This window comes from Chiloscyllium punctatum, chromosome 21, assembly GCF_047496795.1.
Source record: "Chiloscyllium punctatum isolate Juve2018m chromosome 21, sChiPun1.3, whole genome shotgun sequence".
NCBI classification, from domain to species: Eukaryota; Metazoa; Chordata; class Chondrichthyes; order Orectolobiformes; family Hemiscylliidae; genus Chiloscyllium; species Chiloscyllium punctatum.
The window spans coordinates 15,195,108-15,211,773 of NC_092759.1; the positions used below are offsets into that span (position 1 = coordinate 15,195,108).

General features: G+C 53.6%; 22 non-coding genes across 22 annotated transcripts; all 22 read left to right on the plus strand.

Annotated features, from left to right (window-relative positions):
- Positions 1-154: 154 nt before the first annotated feature.
- On the plus strand, positions 155-226 carry trnaq-cug (transfer RNA glutamine (anticodon CUG)). The gene has a single exon. It is a non-coding gene; the product is annotated as a tRNA-Gln (tRNA).
- A 262-nt stretch (positions 227-488) lies between these two features.
- On the plus strand, positions 489-560 carry trnaq-uug (transfer RNA glutamine (anticodon UUG)). The gene has a single exon. It is a non-coding gene; the product is annotated as a tRNA-Gln (tRNA).
- Positions 561-1,744: 1,184 nt separating this feature from the next.
- trnaq-cug (transfer RNA glutamine (anticodon CUG)) lies at positions 1,745-1,816 on the plus strand. The gene has a single exon. It is a non-coding gene; the product is annotated as a tRNA-Gln (tRNA).
- Positions 1,817-2,078: 262 nt separating this feature from the next.
- On the plus strand, positions 2,079-2,150 carry trnaq-uug (transfer RNA glutamine (anticodon UUG)). The gene has a single exon. It is a non-coding gene; the product is annotated as a tRNA-Gln (tRNA).
- A 1,184-nt stretch (positions 2,151-3,334) lies between these two features.
- On the plus strand, positions 3,335-3,406 carry trnaq-cug (transfer RNA glutamine (anticodon CUG)). The gene has a single exon. It is a non-coding gene; the product is annotated as a tRNA-Gln (tRNA).
- Positions 3,407-3,668: 262 nt separating this feature from the next.
- trnaq-uug (transfer RNA glutamine (anticodon UUG)) lies at positions 3,669-3,740 on the plus strand. Its single transcript has one exon. It is a non-coding gene; the product is annotated as a tRNA-Gln (tRNA).
- Positions 3,741-4,924: 1,184 nt separating this feature from the next.
- On the plus strand, positions 4,925-4,996 carry trnaq-cug (transfer RNA glutamine (anticodon CUG)). The gene has a single exon. It is a non-coding gene; the product is annotated as a tRNA-Gln (tRNA).
- Positions 4,997-5,258: 262 nt separating this feature from the next.
- trnaq-uug (transfer RNA glutamine (anticodon UUG)) lies at positions 5,259-5,330 on the plus strand. Its single transcript has one exon. It is a non-coding gene; the product is annotated as a tRNA-Gln (tRNA).
- A 1,184-nt stretch (positions 5,331-6,514) lies between these two features.
- On the plus strand, positions 6,515-6,586 carry trnaq-cug (transfer RNA glutamine (anticodon CUG)). The gene has a single exon. It is a non-coding gene; the product is annotated as a tRNA-Gln (tRNA).
- Positions 6,587-6,848: 262 nt separating this feature from the next.
- On the plus strand, positions 6,849-6,920 carry trnaq-uug (transfer RNA glutamine (anticodon UUG)). Its single transcript has one exon. It is a non-coding gene; the product is annotated as a tRNA-Gln (tRNA).
- Positions 6,921-8,104: 1,184 nt separating this feature from the next.
- Positions 8,105-8,176, plus strand: trnaq-cug (transfer RNA glutamine (anticodon CUG)). Its single transcript has one exon. It is a non-coding gene; the product is annotated as a tRNA-Gln (tRNA).
- Positions 8,177-8,438: 262 nt separating this feature from the next.
- trnaq-uug (transfer RNA glutamine (anticodon UUG)) lies at positions 8,439-8,510 on the plus strand. Its single transcript has one exon. It is a non-coding gene; the product is annotated as a tRNA-Gln (tRNA).
- Positions 8,511-9,694: 1,184 nt separating this feature from the next.
- Positions 9,695-9,766, plus strand: trnaq-cug (transfer RNA glutamine (anticodon CUG)). The gene has a single exon. It is a non-coding gene; the product is annotated as a tRNA-Gln (tRNA).
- Positions 9,767-10,028: 262 nt separating this feature from the next.
- Positions 10,029-10,100, plus strand: trnaq-uug (transfer RNA glutamine (anticodon UUG)). The gene has a single exon. It is a non-coding gene; the product is annotated as a tRNA-Gln (tRNA).
- Positions 10,101-11,284: 1,184 nt separating this feature from the next.
- Positions 11,285-11,356, plus strand: trnaq-cug (transfer RNA glutamine (anticodon CUG)). Its single transcript has one exon. It is a non-coding gene; the product is annotated as a tRNA-Gln (tRNA).
- Positions 11,357-11,618: 262 nt separating this feature from the next.
- trnaq-uug (transfer RNA glutamine (anticodon UUG)) lies at positions 11,619-11,690 on the plus strand. Its single transcript has one exon. It is a non-coding gene; the product is annotated as a tRNA-Gln (tRNA).
- A 1,184-nt stretch (positions 11,691-12,874) lies between these two features.
- trnaq-cug (transfer RNA glutamine (anticodon CUG)) lies at positions 12,875-12,946 on the plus strand. The gene has a single exon. It is a non-coding gene; the product is annotated as a tRNA-Gln (tRNA).
- Positions 12,947-13,208: 262 nt separating this feature from the next.
- Positions 13,209-13,280, plus strand: trnaq-uug (transfer RNA glutamine (anticodon UUG)). The gene has a single exon. It is a non-coding gene; the product is annotated as a tRNA-Gln (tRNA).
- Positions 13,281-14,464: 1,184 nt separating this feature from the next.
- Positions 14,465-14,536, plus strand: trnaq-cug (transfer RNA glutamine (anticodon CUG)). The gene has a single exon. It is a non-coding gene; the product is annotated as a tRNA-Gln (tRNA).
- Positions 14,537-14,798: 262 nt separating this feature from the next.
- trnaq-uug (transfer RNA glutamine (anticodon UUG)) lies at positions 14,799-14,870 on the plus strand. Its single transcript has one exon. It is a non-coding gene; the product is annotated as a tRNA-Gln (tRNA).
- A 1,184-nt stretch (positions 14,871-16,054) lies between these two features.
- Positions 16,055-16,126, plus strand: trnaq-cug (transfer RNA glutamine (anticodon CUG)). Its single transcript has one exon. It is a non-coding gene; the product is annotated as a tRNA-Gln (tRNA).
- Positions 16,127-16,388: 262 nt separating this feature from the next.
- Positions 16,389-16,460, plus strand: trnaq-uug (transfer RNA glutamine (anticodon UUG)). The gene has a single exon. It is a non-coding gene; the product is annotated as a tRNA-Gln (tRNA).
- Positions 16,461-16,666: the final 206 nt, after the last annotated feature.

Sequence of the window (16,666 nt, forward strand, 5' to 3'; positions counted from 1 at the left end):
GACAGCGTGGTTGCACTTGCGAAAGACCGAGTGCACGAGCTGCTGGATCAGCAGATCCACAGTCGCCATTGTGATCCTTGTCGTTGCTGTTTCCACGCTTGACGAAGGAGGCAAACATCCTTGAGCAGTGGTTCGGCAGCCCCTGCTGTCTCAGGGTTCCATGGTGTAATGGTGAGCACTCTGGACTCTGAATCCTGCGATCCGAGTTCAAATCTCGGTGGAGCCTTCTTTTTGGCTGCGTGAGCGATTGTCTTCGACAGAACTGTTGACTTCACAAATTCCACACCCATGATGGAAGTGGGCTGGTTTTCCCCTTGCGACAGTGTTTGCGATGCTCCTGCGTCGAGCGCGCTCGCTGCTTTTGCTCTGCCCTGTACCACGCAAGTATTCCCTGCCAAGGACGCAGCAGCGAGAGACCAGATTCTGAGAGCGTTGCTGCAAGTGTGAATGCAGGAAAGCTCAGGCCCGCCAGAGGCGGCAGCGCTGCTGGTTCCGTGGTGTAATGGCTAGCACTCTGGACTTTGAATCCAGCGATCCGAGTTCGAATCTCGGCGGAACCTTGACTTGCTTCGTCCCGGCCCTTGTTTAATGTGGGACGCGCGAGTGAAATCTGCCTACGGGCCAATTGTAAGAGCAGCCCTTTTAGCACCTTGGAGTCAGATCTCATCGCATTTCTGCCAGAACGGGATGATGCCAATCCCGAGGTGGCGTCTTAAGCTCGCCACCGGTGCCTGCTTTTGCTCTCTCCTGAACCACGGATGTGTTTTCTTCGAAGGACACAGCATTAAGAGACAAGCTGCAGTCAAGCGGTGTTGTTTTTGGAGCTCCTCTCTGTGTTCCACAGACAGCTGGTGAAAAGGTGACAGGAATTGAAATGAGGCGCATGCTGGACAGGTGCTCTTTTCTTTAATTTGATTCAACAATTCACAGGAACAGCTGGACACAGAGAAACCGCAATTTTACCAGGGAGAGGAGCGGCAAAGCCAGGCCCCGAGCCCTACCGTTCAACCAGTTTTCAGGGAAACCAGGAACCTCAAATCCCAGTTTCAATCACTACAAAACGGTAACAATGACATTTGTACGTACAAGGCAGTCCAATGACATCAAAAACAGTGCATACAATGCAGACTCCCGGAAAGCCAGGGACACGTGCTCTTGAACACAGTCCGTCTGAGATCTCACTTTGCTTAAAAGCATTGCTCATCGCAGCGCTGACACAGCGATGGCCGCCGGTAAGGGAGAGAAACAGCAGCGGTGCTGTTTGAATAGGCAGCTGTACTGCAGATGTGCGACTTGTCCTACAGCTGTACTTAGCAGAAGGAAGGCTAACTGTGAGGTGAGAAAGCTGAAGCCAAAGTGAATTGCTGGCGAGGCGATTGTCCAGCAGCTTGAAAGTTTGCCAGTGAGAGAGATTAGCGAGCAGTAGCCCGGCTCAGAGTTGTTCATGGCCGACAGCAGCCCTGCTCCCGCTGAGAAACTAGGTTTCGCGGACAGGTCGGCATATCTGGCACGGCCCGAGCTGCTTTCGGAAACTTCGGCAAAGTGGATTTCGGAGGCGAGGGCGACCGGCCTTACAGGGCAGCAGGCCGAGACAGCGTAGTTGCACTTGCGAAAGACCGAGTGCACGAGCTGCTGGATCAGCAGATCCACAGTCGCCATTGTGATCCTTGTCGTTGCTGTTTCCACGCTTGACGAAGGAGGCAAACATCCTTGAGCAGTGGTTCGGCAGCACCGGCTGTCTCAGGGTTCCATGGTGTAATGGTGAGCACTCTGGACTCTGAATCCAGCGATCCGCGTTCAAATCTCGGTGGAGCCTTCTTTCTGGCTGCGTGAGCGATTGTCTTCGACAGAACTGTTGACTTCACAAATTCCACACCCATGATGGAAGTGGGCTGGTTTTCCCCTTGCGACAGTGTTTGCGATGCTCCTGCGTCGAGCGCGCGAGCTGCTTTTGCTCTGCCCTGTACCACGCAAGTATTCCCTGCCAAGGACGCAGCAGCGAGAGACCAGATTCTGAGAGCGTTGCTGCAAGTGTGAATGCAGGAAAGCTCAGGCCTGCCTGAGGCGGCAGCACTGCTGGTTCCGTGGTGTAATGGCTAGCACTCTGGACTTTGAATCCAGCAATCCGAGTTCGAATCTCGGCGGAACCTTGACTTGCTTCGTCCCGGCCCTTGTTTAATGTGGGACGCGCGAGTGAAATCTGCCTACGGGCCAATTGTAAGAGCAGCCCTTTTAGCACCTTGGAGTCAGATCTCATCGCATTTCTGCCAGAACGGGATGATGCCAATCCCGAGGTGGCGTCTTAAGCTCGCCACCGGTGCCTGCTTTTGCTCTCTCCTGAACCACGGATGTGTTTTCTTCGAAGGACACAGCATTAAGAGACAAGCTGCAGTCAAGCGGTGTTGTTTTTGGAGCTCCTCTCTGTGTTCCACAGACAGCTGGTGAAAAGGTGACAGGAATTGAAATGAGGCGCATGCTGGACAGGTGCTCTTTTCTTTAATTTGATTCAACAATTCACAGGAACAGCTGGACACAGAGAAACCGCAATTTTACCAGGGAGAGGAGCGGCAAAGCCAGGCCCCGAGCCCGACCGTTCAACCAGTTTTCAGGGAAACCAGGAACCTCAAATCCCAGTTTCAATCACTACAAAACGGTAACAATGACATTTGTACGTACAAGGCAGTCCAACGACATCAAAAACAGTGCATACAATACAGACTCCCGGAAAGCCAGGGACACGTGCTCTTGAACACAGTCCGTCTGAGATCTCACTTTGCTTAAAAGCATTGCTCATCGCAGCGCTGACACAGCGATGGCCGCCGGTAAGGGAGAGAAACAGCAGCGGTGCTGTTTGAATAGGCAGCTGTACTGCAGATGTGCGACTTGTCCTACAGCTGTACTTAGCAGAAGGAAGGCTAACTGTGAGGTGAGAAAGCTGAAGCCAAAGTGAATTGCTGGCGAGGCGATTGTCCAGCAGCTTGAAAGTTTGCCAGTGAGAGAGATTAGCGAGCAGTAGCCCGGCTCAGAGTTGTTCATGGCCGACAGCAGCCCTGCTCCCGCTGAGAAACTAGGTTTCGCGGACAGGTCGGCATATCTGGCACGGCCCGAGCTGCTTTCGGAAACTTCGGCAAAGTGGATTTCGGAGGCGAGGGCGACCGGCCTTACAGGGCAGCAGGCCGAGACAGCGTAGTTGCACTTGCGAAAGACCGAGTGCACGAGCTGCTGGATCAGCAGATCCACAGTCGCCATTGTGATCCTTGTCGTTGCTGTTTCCACGCTTGACGAAGGAGGCAAACATCCTTGAGCAGTGGTTCGGCAGCACCGGCTGTCTCAGGGTTCCATGGTGTAATGGTGAGCACTCTGGACTCTGAATCCAGCGATCCGCGTTCAAATCTCGGTGGAGCCTTCTTTCTGGCTGCGTGAGCGATTGTCTTCGACAGAACTGTTGACTTCACAAATTCCACACCCATGATGGAAGTGGGCTGGTTTTCCCCTTGCGACAGTGTTTGCGATGCTCCTGCGTCGAGCGCGCGAGCTGCTTTTGCTCTGCCCTGTACCACGCAAGTATTCCCTGCCAAGGACGCAGCAGCGAGAGACCAGATTCTGAGAGCGTTGCTGCAAGTGTGAATGCAGGAAAGCTCAGGCCTGCCTGAGGCGGCAGCACTGCTGGTTCCGTGGTGTAATGGCTAGCACTCTGGACTTTGAATCCAGCAATCCGAGTTCGAATCTCGGCGGAACCTTGACTTGCTTCGTCCCGGCCCTTGTTTAATGTGGGACGCGCGAGTGAAATCTGCCTACGGGCCAATTGTAAGAGCAGCCCTTTTAGCACCTTGGAGTCAGATCTCATCGCATTTCTGCCAGAACGGGATGATGCCAATCCCGAGGTGGCGTCTTAAGCTCGCCACCGGTGCCTGCTTTTGCTCTCTCCTGAACCACGGATGTGTTTTCTTCGAAGGACACAGCATTAAGAGACAAGCTGCAGTCAAGCGGTGTTGTTTTTGGAGCTCCTCTCTGTGTTCCACAGACAGCTGGTGAAAAGGTGACAGGAATTGAAATGAGGCGCATGCTGGACAGGTGCTCTTTTCTTTAATTTGATTCAACAATTCACAGGAACAGCTGGACACAGAGAAACCGCAATTTTACCAGGGAGAGGAGCGGCAAAGCCAGGCCCCGAGCCCGACCGTTCAACCAGTTTTCAGGGAAACCAGGAACCTCAAATCCCAGTTTCAATCACTACAAAACGGTAACAATGACATTTGTACGTACAAGGCAGTCCAACGACATCAAAAACAGTGCATACAATACAGACTCCCGGAAAGCCAGGGACACGTGCTCTTGAACACAGTCCGTCTGAGATCTCACTTTGCTTAAAAGCATTGCTCATCGCAGCGCTGACACAGCGATGGCCGCCGGTAAGGGAGAGAAACAGCAGCGGTGCTGTTTGAATAGGCAGCTGTACTGCAGATGTGCGACTTGTCCTACAGCTGTACTTAGCAGAAGGAAGGCTAACTGTGAGGTGAGAAAGCTGAAGCCAAAGTGAATTGCTGGCGAGGCGATTGTCCAGCAGCTTGAAAGTTTGCCAGTGAGAGAGATTAGCGAGCAGTAGCCCGGCTCAGAGTTGTTCATGGCCGACAGCAGCCCTGCTCCCGCTGAGAAACTAGGTTTCGCGGACAGGTCGGCATATCTGGCACGGCCCGAGCTGCTTTCGGAAACTTCGGCAAAGTGGATTTCGGAGGCGAGGGCGACCGGCCTTACAGGGCAGCAGGCCGAGACAGCGTAGTTGCACTTGCGAAAGACCGAGTGCACGAGCTGCTGGATCAGCAGATCCACAGTCGCCATTGTGATCCTTGTCGTTGCTGTTTCCACGCTTGACGAAGGAGGCAAACATCCTTGAGCAGTGGTTCGGCAGCACCGGCTGTCTCAGGGTTCCATGGTGTAATGGTGAGCACTCTGGACTCTGAATCCAGCGATCCGCGTTCAAATCTCGGTGGAGCCTTCTTTCTGGCTGCGTGAGCGATTGTCTTCGACAGAACTGTTGACTTCACAAATTCCACACCCATGATGGAAGTGGGCTGGTTTTCCCCTTGCGACAGTGTTTGCGATGCTCCTGCGTCGAGCGCGCGAGCTGCTTTTGCTCTGCCCTGTACCACGCAAGTATTCCCTGCCAAGGACGCAGCAGCGAGAGACCAGATTCTGAGAGCGTTGCTGCAAGTGTGAATGCAGGAAAGCTCAGGCCTGCCTGAGGCGGCAGCACTGCTGGTTCCGTGGTGTAATGGCTAGCACTCTGGACTTTGAATCCAGCGATCCGAGTTCGAATCTCGGCGGAACCTTGACTTGCTTCGTCCCGGCCCTTGTTTAATGTGGGACGCGCGAGTGAAATCTGCCTACGGGCCAATTGTAAGAGCAGCCCTTTTAGCACCTTGGAGTCAGATCTCATCGCATTTCTGCCAGAACGGGATGATGCCAATCCCGAGGTGGCGTCTTAAGCTCGCCACCGGTGCCTGCTTTTGCTCTCTCCTGAACCACGGATGTGTTTTCTTCGAAGGACACAGCATTAAGAGACAAGCTGCAGTCAAGCGGTGTTGTTTTTGGAGCTCCTCTCTGTGTTCCACAGACAGCTGGTGAAAAGGTGACAGGAATTGAAATGAGGCGCATGCTGGACAGGTGCTCTTTTCTTTAATTTGATTCAACAATTCACAGGAACAGCTGGACACAGAGAAACCGCAATTTTACCAGGGAGAGGAGCGGCAAAGCCAGGCCCCGAGCCCTACCGTTCAACCAGTTTTCAGGGAAACCAGGAACCTCAAATCCCAGTTTCAATCACTACAAAACGGTAACAATGACATTTGTACGTACAAGGCAGTCCAACGACATCAAAAACAGTGCATACAATACAGACTCCCGGAAAGCCAGGGACACGTGCTCTTGAACACAGTCCGTCTGAGATCTCACTTTGCTTTAAAGCATTGCTCATCGCAGCGCTGACACAGCGATGGCCGCCGGTAAGGGAGAGAAACAGCAGCGGTGCTGTTTGAATAGGCAGCTGTACTGCAGATGTGCGACTTGTCCTACAGCTGTACTTAGCAGAAGGAAGGCTAACTGTGAGGTGAGAAAGCTGAAGCCAAAGTGAAATGCTGGCGAGGCGATTGTCCAGCAGCTTGAAAGTTTGCCAGTGAGAGAGATTAGCGAGCAGTAGCCCGGCTCAGAGTTGTTCATGGCCGACAGCAGCCCTGCTCCCGCTGAGAAACTAGGTTTCGCGGACAGGTCGGCATATCTGGCACGGCCCGAGCTGCTTTTGGAAACTTCGGCAAAGTGGATTTCGGAGGCGAGGGCGACCGGCCTTACAGGGCAGCAGGCCGAGACAGCGTGGTTGCACTTGCGAAAGACCGAGTGCACGAGCTGCTGGATCAGCAGATCCACAGTCGCCATTGTGATCCTTGTCGTTGCTGTTTCCACGCTTGACGAAGGAGGCAAACATCCTTGAGCAGTGGTTCGGCAGCCCCTGCTGTCTCAGGGTTCCATGGTGTAATGGTGAGCACTCTGGACTCTGAATCCAGCGATCCGAGTTCAAATCTCGGTGGAGCCTTCTTTTTGGCTGCGTGAGCGATTGTCTTCGACAGAACTGTTGACTTCACAAATTCCACACCCATGATGGAAGTGGGCTGGTTTTCCCCTTGCGACAGTGTTTGCGATGCTCCTGCGTCGAGCGCGCGAGCTGCTTTTGCTCTGCCCTGTACCACGCAAGTATTCCCTGCCAAGGACGCAGCAGCGAGAGACCAGATTCTGAGAGCGTTGCTGCAAGTGTGAATGCAGGAAAGCTCAGGCCTGCCAGAGGCGGCAGCACTGCTGGTTCCGTGGTGTAATGGCTAGCACTCTGGACTTTGAATCCAGCGATCCGAGTTCGAATCTCGGCGGAACCTTGACTTGCTTCGTCCCGGCCCTTGTTTAATGTGGGACGCGCGAGTGAAATCTGCCTACGGGCCAATTGTAAGAGCAGCCCTTTTAGCACCTTGGAGTCAGATCTCATCGCATTTCTGCCAGAACGGGATGATGCCAATCCCGAGGTGGCGTCTTAAGCTCGCCACCGGTGCCTGCTTTTGCTCTCTCCTGAACCACGGATGTGTTTTCTTCGAAGGACACAGCATTAAGAGACAAGCTGCAGTCAAGCGGTGTTGTTTTTGGAGCTCCTCTCTGTGTTCCACAGACAGCTGGTGAAAAGGTGACAGGAATTGAAATGAGGCGCATGCTGGACAGGTGCTCTTTTCTTTAATTTGATTCAACAATTCACAGGAACAGCTGGACACAGAGAAACCGCAATTTTACCAGGGAGAGGAGCGGCAAAGCCAGGCCCCGAGCCCTACCGTTCAACCAGTTTTCAGGGAAACCAGGAACCTCAAATCCCAGTTTCAATCACTACAAAACGGTAACAATGACATTTGTACGTACAAGGCAGTCCAACGACATCAAAAACAGTGCATACAATACAGACTCCCGGAAAGCCAGGGACACGTGCTCTTGAACACAGTCCGTCTGAGATCTCACTTTGCTTAAAAGCATTGCTCATCGCAGCGCTGACACAGCGATGGCCGCCGGTAAGGGAGAGAAACAGCAGCGGTGCTGTTTGAATAGGCAGCTGTACTGCAGATGTGCGACTTGTCCTACAGCTGTACTTAGCAGAAGGAAGGCTAACTGTGAGGTGAGAACGCTGAAGCCAAAGTGAAATGCTGGCGAGGCGATTGTCCAGCAGCTTGAAAGTTTGCCAGTGAGAGAGATTAGCGAGCAGTAGCCCGGCTCAGAGTTGTTCATGGCCGACAGCAGCCCTGCTCCCGCTGAGAAACTAGGTTTCGCGGACAGGTCGGCATATCTGGCACGGCCCGAGCTGCTTTCGGAAACTTCGGCAAAGTGGATTTCGGAGGCGAGGGCGACCGGCCTTACAGGGCAGCAGGCCGAGACAGCGTGGTTGCACTTGCGAAAGACCGAGTGCACGAGCTGCTGGATCAGCAGATCCACAGTCGCCATTGTGATCCTTGTCGTTGCTGTTTCCACGCTTGACGAAGGAGGCAAACATCCTTGAGCAGTGGTTCGGCAGCCCCTGCTGTCTCAGGGTTCCATGGTGTAATGGTGAGCACTCTGGACTCTGAATCCTGCGATCCGAGTTCAAATCTCGGTGGAGCCTTCTTTTTGGCTGCGTGAGCGATTGTCTTCGACAGAACTGTTGACTTCACAAATTCCACACCCATGATGGAAGTGGGCTGGTTTTCCCCTTGCGACAGTGTTTGCGATGCTCCTGCGTCGAGCGCGCTCGCTGCTTTTGCTCTGCCCTGTACCACGCAAGTATTCCCTGCCAAGGACGCAGCAGCGAGAGACCAGATTCTGAGAGCGTTGCTGCAAGTGTGAATGCAGGAAAGCTCAGGCCCGCCAGAGGCGGCAGCGCTGCTGGTTCCGTGGTGTAATGGCTAGCACTCTGGACTTTGAATCCAGCGATCCGAGTTCGAATCTCGGCGGAACCTTGACTTGCTTCGTCCCGGCCCTTGTTTAATGTGGGACGCGCGAGTGAAATCTGCCTACGGGCCAATTGTAAGAGCAGCCCATTTAGCACCTTGGAGTCAGATCTCATCGCATTTCTGCCAGAACGGGATGATGCCAATCCCGAGGTGGCGTCTGAAGCTCGCCACCGGTGCCTGCTTTTGCTCTCTCCTGAACCACGGATGTGTTTTCTTCGAAGGACACAGCATTAAGAGACAAGCTGCAGTCAAGCGGTGTTGTTTTTGGAGCTCCTCTCTGTGTTCCACAGACAGCTGGTGAAAAGGTGACAGGAATTGAAATGAGGCGCATGCTGGACAGGTGCTCTTTTCTTTAATTTGATTCAACAATTCACAGGAACAGCTGGACACAGAGAAACCGCAATTTTACCAGGGAGAGGAGCGGCAAAGCCAGGCCCCGAGCCCTACCGTTCAACCAGTTTTCAGGGAAACCAGGAACCTCAAATCCCAGTTTCAATCACTACAAAACGGTAACAATGACATTTGTACGTACAAGGCAGTCCAATGACATCAAAAACAGTGCATACAATGCAGACTCCCGGAAAGCCAGGGACACGTGCTCTTGAACACAGTCCGTCTGAGATCTCACTTTGCTTAAAAGCATTGCTCATCGCAGCGCTGACACAGCGATGGCCGCCGGTAAGGGAGAGAAACAGCAGCGGTGCTGTTTGAATAGGCAGCTGTACTGCAGATGTGCGACTTGTCCTACAGCTGTACTTAGCAGAAGGAAGGCTAACTGTGAGGTGAGAAAGCTGAAGCCAAAGTGAATTGCTGGCGAGGCGATTGTCCAGCAGCTTGAAAGTTTGCCAGTGAGAGAGATTAGCGAGCAGTAGCCCGGCTCAGAGTTGTTCATGGCCGACAGCAGCCCTGCTCCCGCTGAGAAACTAGGTTTCGCGGACAGGTCGGCATATCTGGCACGGCCCGAGCTGCTTTCGGAAACTTCGGCAAAGTGGATTTCGGAGGCGAGGGCGACCGGCCTTACAGGGCAGCAGGCCGAGACAGCGTAGTTGCACTTGCGAAAGACCGAGTGCACGAGCTGCTGGATCAGCAGATCCACAGTCGCCATTGTGATCCTTGTCGTTGCTGTTTCCACGCTTGACGAAGGAGGCAAACATCCTTGAGCAGTGGTTCGGCAGCACCGGCTGTCTCAGGGTTCCATGGTGTAATGGTGAGCACTCTGGACTCTGAATCCAGCGATCCGCGTTCAAATCTCGGTGGAGCCTTCTTTCTGGCTGCGTGAGCGATTGTCTTCGACAGAACTGTTGACTTCACAAATTCCACACCCATGATGGAAGTGGGCTGGTTTTCCCCTTGCGACAGTGTTTGCGATGCTCCTGCGTCGAGCGCGCGAGCTGCTTTTGCTCTGCCCTGTACCACGCAAGTATTCCCTGCCAAGGACGCAGCAGCGAGAGACCAGATTCTGAGAGCGTTGCTGCAAGTGTGAATGCAGGAAAGCTCAGGCCTGCCAGAGGCGGCAGCACTGCTGGTTCCGTGGTGTAATGGCTAGCACTCTGGACTTTGAATCCAGCGATCCGAGTTCGAATCTCGGCGGAACCTTGACTTGCTTCGTCCCGGCCCTTGTTTAATGTGGGACGCGCGAGTGAAATCTGCCTACGGGCCAATTGTAAGAGCAGCCCTTTTAGCACCTTGGAGTCAGATCTCATCGCATTTCTGCCAGAACGGGATGATGCCAATCCCGAGGTGGCGTCTTAAGCTCGCCACCGGTGCCTGCTTTTGCTCTCTCCTGAACCACGGATGTGTTTTCTTCGAAGGACACAGCATTAAGAGACAAGCTGCAGTCAAGCGGTGTTGTTTTTGGAGCTCCTCTCTGTGTTCCACAGACAGCTGGTGAAAAGGTGACAGGAATTGAAATGAGGCGCATGCTGGACAGGTGCTCTTTTCTTTAATTTGATTCAACAATTCACAGGAACAGCTGGACACAGAGAAACCGCAATTTTACCAGGGAGAGGAGCGGCAAAGCCAGGCCCCGAGCCCTACCGTTCAACCAGTTTTCAGGGAAACCAGGAACCTCAAATCCCAGTTTCAATCACTACAAAACGGTAACAATGACATTTGTACGTACAAGGCAGTCCAACGACATCAAAAACAGTGCATACAATACAGACTCCCGGAAAGCCAGGGACACGTGCTCTTGAACACAGTCCGTCTGAGATCTCACTTTGCTTAAAAGCATTGCTCATCGCAGCGCTGACACAGCGATGGCCGCCGGTAAGGGAGAGAAACAGCAGCGGTGCTGTTTGAATAGGCAGCTGTACTGCAGATGTGCGACTTGTCCTACAGCTGTACTTAGCAGAAGGAAGGCTAACTGTGAGGTGAGAACGCTGAAGCCAAAGTGAAATGCTGGCGAGGCGATTGTCCAGCAGCTTGAAAGTTTGCCAGTGAGAGAGATTAGCGAGCAGTAGCCCGGCTCAGAGTTGTTCATGGCCGACAGCAGCCCTGCTCCCGCTGAGAAACTAGGTTTCGCGGACAGGTCGGCATATCTGGCACGGCCCGAGCTGCTTTCGGAAACTTCGGCAAAGTGGATTTCGGAGGCGAGGGCGACCGGCCTTACAGGGCAGCAGGCCGAGACAGCGTGGTTGCACTTGCGAAAGACCGAGTGCACGAGCTGCTGGATCAGCAGATCCACAGTCGCCATTGTGATCCTTGTCGTTGCTGTTTCCACGCTTGACGAAGGAGGCAAACATCCTTGAGCAGTGGTTCGGCAGCCCCTGCTGTCTCAGGGTTCCATGGTGTAATGGTGAGCACTCTGGACTCTGAATCCTGCGATCCGAGTTCAAATCTCGGTGGAGCCTTCTTTTTGGCTGCGTGAGCGATTGTCTTCGACAGAACTGTTGACTTCACAAATTCCACACCCATGATGGAAGTGGGCTGGTTTTCCCCTTGCGACAGTGTTTGCGATGCTCCTGCGTCGAGCGCGCTCGCTGCTTTTGCTCTGCCCTGTACCACGCAAGTATTCCCTGCCAAGGACGCAGCAGCGAGAGACCAGATTCTGAGAGCGTTGCTGCAAGTGTGAATGCAGGAAAGCTCAGGCCCGCCAGAGGCGGCAGCGCTGCTGGTTCCGTGGTGTAATGGCTAGCACTCTGGACTTTGAATCCAGCGATCCGAGTTCGAATCTCGGCGGAACCTTGACTTGCTTCGTCCCGGCCCTTGTTTAATGTGGGACGCGCGAGTGAAATCTGCCTACGGGCCAATTGTAAGAGCAGCCCATTTAGCACCTTGGAGTCAGATCTCATCGCATTTCTGCCAGAACGGGATGATGCCAATCCCGAGGTGGCGTCTTAAGCTCGCCACCGGTGCCTGCTTTTGCTCTCTCCTGAACCACGGATGTGTTTTCTTCGAAGGACACAGCATTAAGAGACAAGCTGCAGTCAAGCGGTGTTGTTTTTGGAGCTCCTCTCTGTGTTCCACAGACAGCTGGTGAAAAGGTGACAGGAATTGAAATGAGGCGCATGCTGGACAGGTGCTCTTTTCTTTAATTTGATTCAACAATTCACAGGAACAGCTGGACACAGAGAAACCGCAATTTTACCAGGGAGAGGAGCGGCAAAGCCAGGCCCCGAGCCCTACCGTTCAACCAGTTTTCAGGGAAACCAGGAACCTCAAATCCCAGTTTCAATCACTACAAAACGGTAACAATGACATTTGTACGTACAAGGCAGTCCAATGACATCAAAAACAGTGCATACAATGCAGACTCCCGGAAAGCCAGGGACACGTGCTCTTGAACACAGTCCGTCTGAGATCTCACTTTGCTTAAAAGCATTGCTCATCGCAGCGCTGACACAGCGATGGCCGCCGGTAAGGGAGAGAAACAGCAGCGGTGCTGTTTGAATAGGCAGCTGTACTGCAGATGTGCGACTTGTCCTACAGCTGTACTTAGCAGAAGGAAGGCTAACTGTGAGGTGAGAAAGCTGAAGCCAAAGTGAATTGCTGGCGAGGCGATTGTCCAGCAGCTTGAAAGTTTGCCAGTGAGAGAGATTAGCGAGCAGTAGCCCGGCTCAGAGTTGTTCATGGCCGACAGCAGCCCTGCTCCCGCTGAGAAACTAGGTTTCGCGGACAGGTCGGCATATCTGGCACGGCCCGAGCTGCTTTCGGAAACTTCGGCAAAGTGGATTTCGGAGGCGAGGGCGACCGGCCTTACAGGGCAGCAGGCCGAGACAGCGTAGTTGCACTTGCGAAAGACCGAGTGCACGAGCTGCTGGATCAGCAGATCCACAGTCGCCATTGTGATCCTTGTCGTTGCTGTTTCCACGCTTGACGAAGGAGGCAAACATCCTTGAGCAGTGGTTCGGCAGCACCGGCTGTCTCAGGGTTCCATGGTGTAATGGTGAGCACTCTGGACTCTGAATCCAGCGATCCGCGTTCAAATCTCGGTGGAGCCTTCTTTCTGGCTGCGTGAGCGATTGTCTTCGACAGAACTGTTGACTTCACAAATTCCACACCCATGATGGAAGTGGGCTGGTTTTCCCCTTGCGACAGTGTTTGCGATGCTCCTGCGTCGAGCGCGCGAGCTGCTTTTGCTCTGCCCTGTACCACGCAAGTATTCCCTGCCAAGGACGCAGCAGCGAGAGACCAGATTCTGAGAGCGTTGCTGCAAGTGTGAATGCAGGAAAGCTCAGGCCTGCCAGAGGCGGCAGCACTGCTGGTTCCGTGGTGTAATGGCTAGCACTCTGGACTTTGAATCCAGCGATCCGAGTTCGAATCTCGGCGGAACCTTGACTTGCTTCGTCCCGGCCCTTGTTTAATGTGGGACGCGCGAGTGAAATCTGCCTACGGGCCAATTGTAAGAGCAGCCCTTTTAGCACCTTGGAGTCAGATCTCATCGCATTTCTGCCAGAACGGGATGATGCCAATCCCGAGGTGGCGTCTTAAGCTCGCCACCGGTGCCTGCTTTTGCTCTCTCCTGAACCACGGATGTGTTTTCTTCGAAGGACACAGCATTAAGAGACAAGCTGCAGTCAAGCGGTGTTGTTTTTGGAGCTCCTCTCTGTGTTCCACAGACAGCTGGTGAAAAGGTGACAGGAATTGAAATGAGGCGCATGCTGGACAGGTGCTCTTTTCTTTAATTTGATTCAACAATTCACAGGAACAGCTGGACACAGAGAAACCGCAATTTTACCAGGGAGAGGAGCGGCAAAGCCAGGCCCCGAGCCCTACCGTTCAACCAGTTTTCAGGGAAACCAGGAACCTCAAATCCCAGTTTCAATCACTACAAAACGGTAACAATGACATTTGTACGTACAAGGCAGTCCAACGACATCAAAAACAGTGCATACAATACAGACTCCCGGAAAGCCAGGGACACGTGCTCTTGAACACAGTCCGTCTGAGATCTCACTTTGCTTAAAAGCATTGCTCATCGCAGCGCTGACACAGCGATGGCCGCCGGTAAGGGAGAGAAACAGCAGCGGTGCTGTTTGAATAGGCAGCTGTACTGCAGATGTGCGACTTGTCCTACAGCTGTACTTAGCAGAAGGAAGGCTAACTGTGAGGTGAGAACGCTGAAGCCAAAGTGAAATGCTGGCGAGGCGATTGTCCAGCAGCTTGAAAGTTTGCCAGTGAGAGAGATTAGCGAGCAGTAGCCCGGCTCAGAGTTGTTCATGGCCGACAGCAGCCCTGCTCCCGCTGAGAAACTAGGTTTCGCGGACAGGTCGGCATATCTGGCACGGCCCGAGCTGCTTTCGGAAACTTCGGCAAAGTGGATTTCGGAGGCGAGGGCGACCGGCCTTACAGGGCAGCAGGCCGAGACAGCGTGGTTGCACTTGCGAAAGACCGAGTGCACGAGCTGCTGGATCAGCAGATCCACAGTCGCCATTGTGATCCTTGTCGTTGCTGTTTCCACGCTTGACGAAGGAGGCAAACATCCTTGAGCAGTGGTTCGGCAGCCCCTGCTGTCTCAGGGTTCCATGGTGTAATGGTGAGCACTCTGGACTCTGAATCCTGCGATCCGAGTTCAAATCTCGGTGGAGCCTTCTTTTTGGCTGCGTGAGCGATTGTCTTCGACAGAACTGTTGACTTCACAAATTCCACACCCATGATGGAAGTGGGCTGGTTTTCCCCTTGCGACAGTGTTTGCGATGCTCCTGCGTCGAGCGCGCTCGCTGCTTTTGCTCTGCCCTGTACCACGCAAGTATTCCCTGCCAAGGACGCAGCAGCGAGAGACCAGATTCTGAGAGCGTTGCTGCAAGTGTGAATGCAGGAAAGCTCAGGCCCGCCAGAGGCGGCAGCGCTGCTTGTTCCGTGGTGTAATGGCTAGCACTCTGGACTTTGAATCCAGCGATCCGAGTTCGAATCTCGGCGGAACCTTGACTTGCTTCGTCCCGGCCCTTGTTTAATGTGGGACGCGCGAGTGAAATCTGCCTACGGGCCAATTGTAAGAGCAGCCCTTTTAGCACCTTGGAGTCAGATCTCATCGCATTTCTGCCAGAACGGGATGATGCCAATCCCGAGGTGGCGTCTTAAGCTCGCCACCGGTGCCTGCTTTTGCTCTCTCCTGAACCACGGATGTGTTTTCTTCGAAGGACACAGCATTAAGAGACAAGCTGCAGTCAAGCGGTGTTGTTTTTGGAGCTCCTCTCTGTGTTCCACAGACAGCTGGTGAAAAGGTGACAGGAATTGAAATGAGGCGCATGCTGGACAGGTGCTCTTTTCTTTAATTTGATTCAACAATTCACAGGAACAGCTGGACACAGAGAAACCGCAATTTTACCAGGGAGAGGAGCGGCAAAGCCAGGCCCCGAGCCCTACCGTTCAACCAGTTTTCAGGGAAACCAGGAACCTCAAATCCCAGTTTCAATCACTACAAAACGGTAACAATGACATTTGTACGTACAAGGCAGTCCAACGACATCAAAAACAGTGCATACAATGCAGACTCCCGGAAAGCCAGGGACACGTGCTCTTGAACACAGTCCGTCTGAGATCTCACTTTGCTTAAAAGCATTGCTCATCGCAGCGCTGACACAGCGATGGCCGCCGGTAAGGGAGAGAAACAGCAGCGGTGCTGTTTGAATAGGCAGCTGTACTGCAGATGTGCGACTTGTCCTACAGCTGTACTTAGCAGAAGGAAGGCTAACTGTGAGGTGAGAACGCTGAAGCCAAAGTGAAATGCTGGCGAGGCGATTGTCCAGCAGCTTGAAAGTTTGCCAGTGAGAGAGATTAGCGAGCAGTAGCCCGGCTCAGAGTTGTTCATGGCCGACAGCAGCCCTGCTCCCGCTGAGAAACTAGGTTTCGCGGACAGGTCGGCATATCTGGCACGGCCCGAGCTGCTTTCGGAAACTTCGGCAAAGTGGATTTCGGAGGCGAGGGCGACCGGCCTTACAGGGCAGCAGGCCGAGACAGCGTGGTTGCACTTGCGAAAGACCGAGTGCACGAGCTGCTGGATCAGCAGATCCACAGTCGCCATTGTGATCCTTGTCGTTGCTGTTTCCACGCTTGACGAAGGAGGCAAACATCCTTGAGCAGTGGTTCGGCAGCCCCTGCTGTCTCAGGGTTCCATGGTGTAATGGTGAGCACTCTGGACTCTGAATCCTGCGATCCGAGTTCAAATCTCGGTGGAGCCTTCTTTTTGGCTGCGTGAGCGATTGTCTTCGACAGAACTGTTGACTTCACAAATTCCACACCCATGATGGAAGTGGGCTGGTTTTCCCCTTGCGACAGTGTTTGCGATGCTCCTGCGTCGAGCGCGCTCGCTGCTTTTGCTCTGCCCTGTACCACGCAAGTATTCCCTGCCAAGGACGCAGCAGCGAGAGACCAGATTCTGAGAGCGTTGCTGCAAGTGTGAATGCAGGAAAGCTCAGGCCCGCCAGAGGCGGCAGCGCTGCTGGTTCCGTGGTGTAATGGCTAGCACTCTGGACTTTGAATCCAGCGATCCGAGTTCGAATCTCGGCGGAACCTTGACTTGCTTCGTCCCGGCCCTTGTTTAATGTGGGACGCGCGAGTGAAATCTGCCTACGGGCCAATTGTAAGAGCTGCCCTTTTAGCACCTTGGAGTCAGATCTCATCGCATTTCTGCCAGAACGGGATGATGCCAATCCCGAGGTGGCGTCTTAAGCTCGCCACCGGTGCCTGCTTTTGCTCTCTCCTGAACCACGGATGTGTTT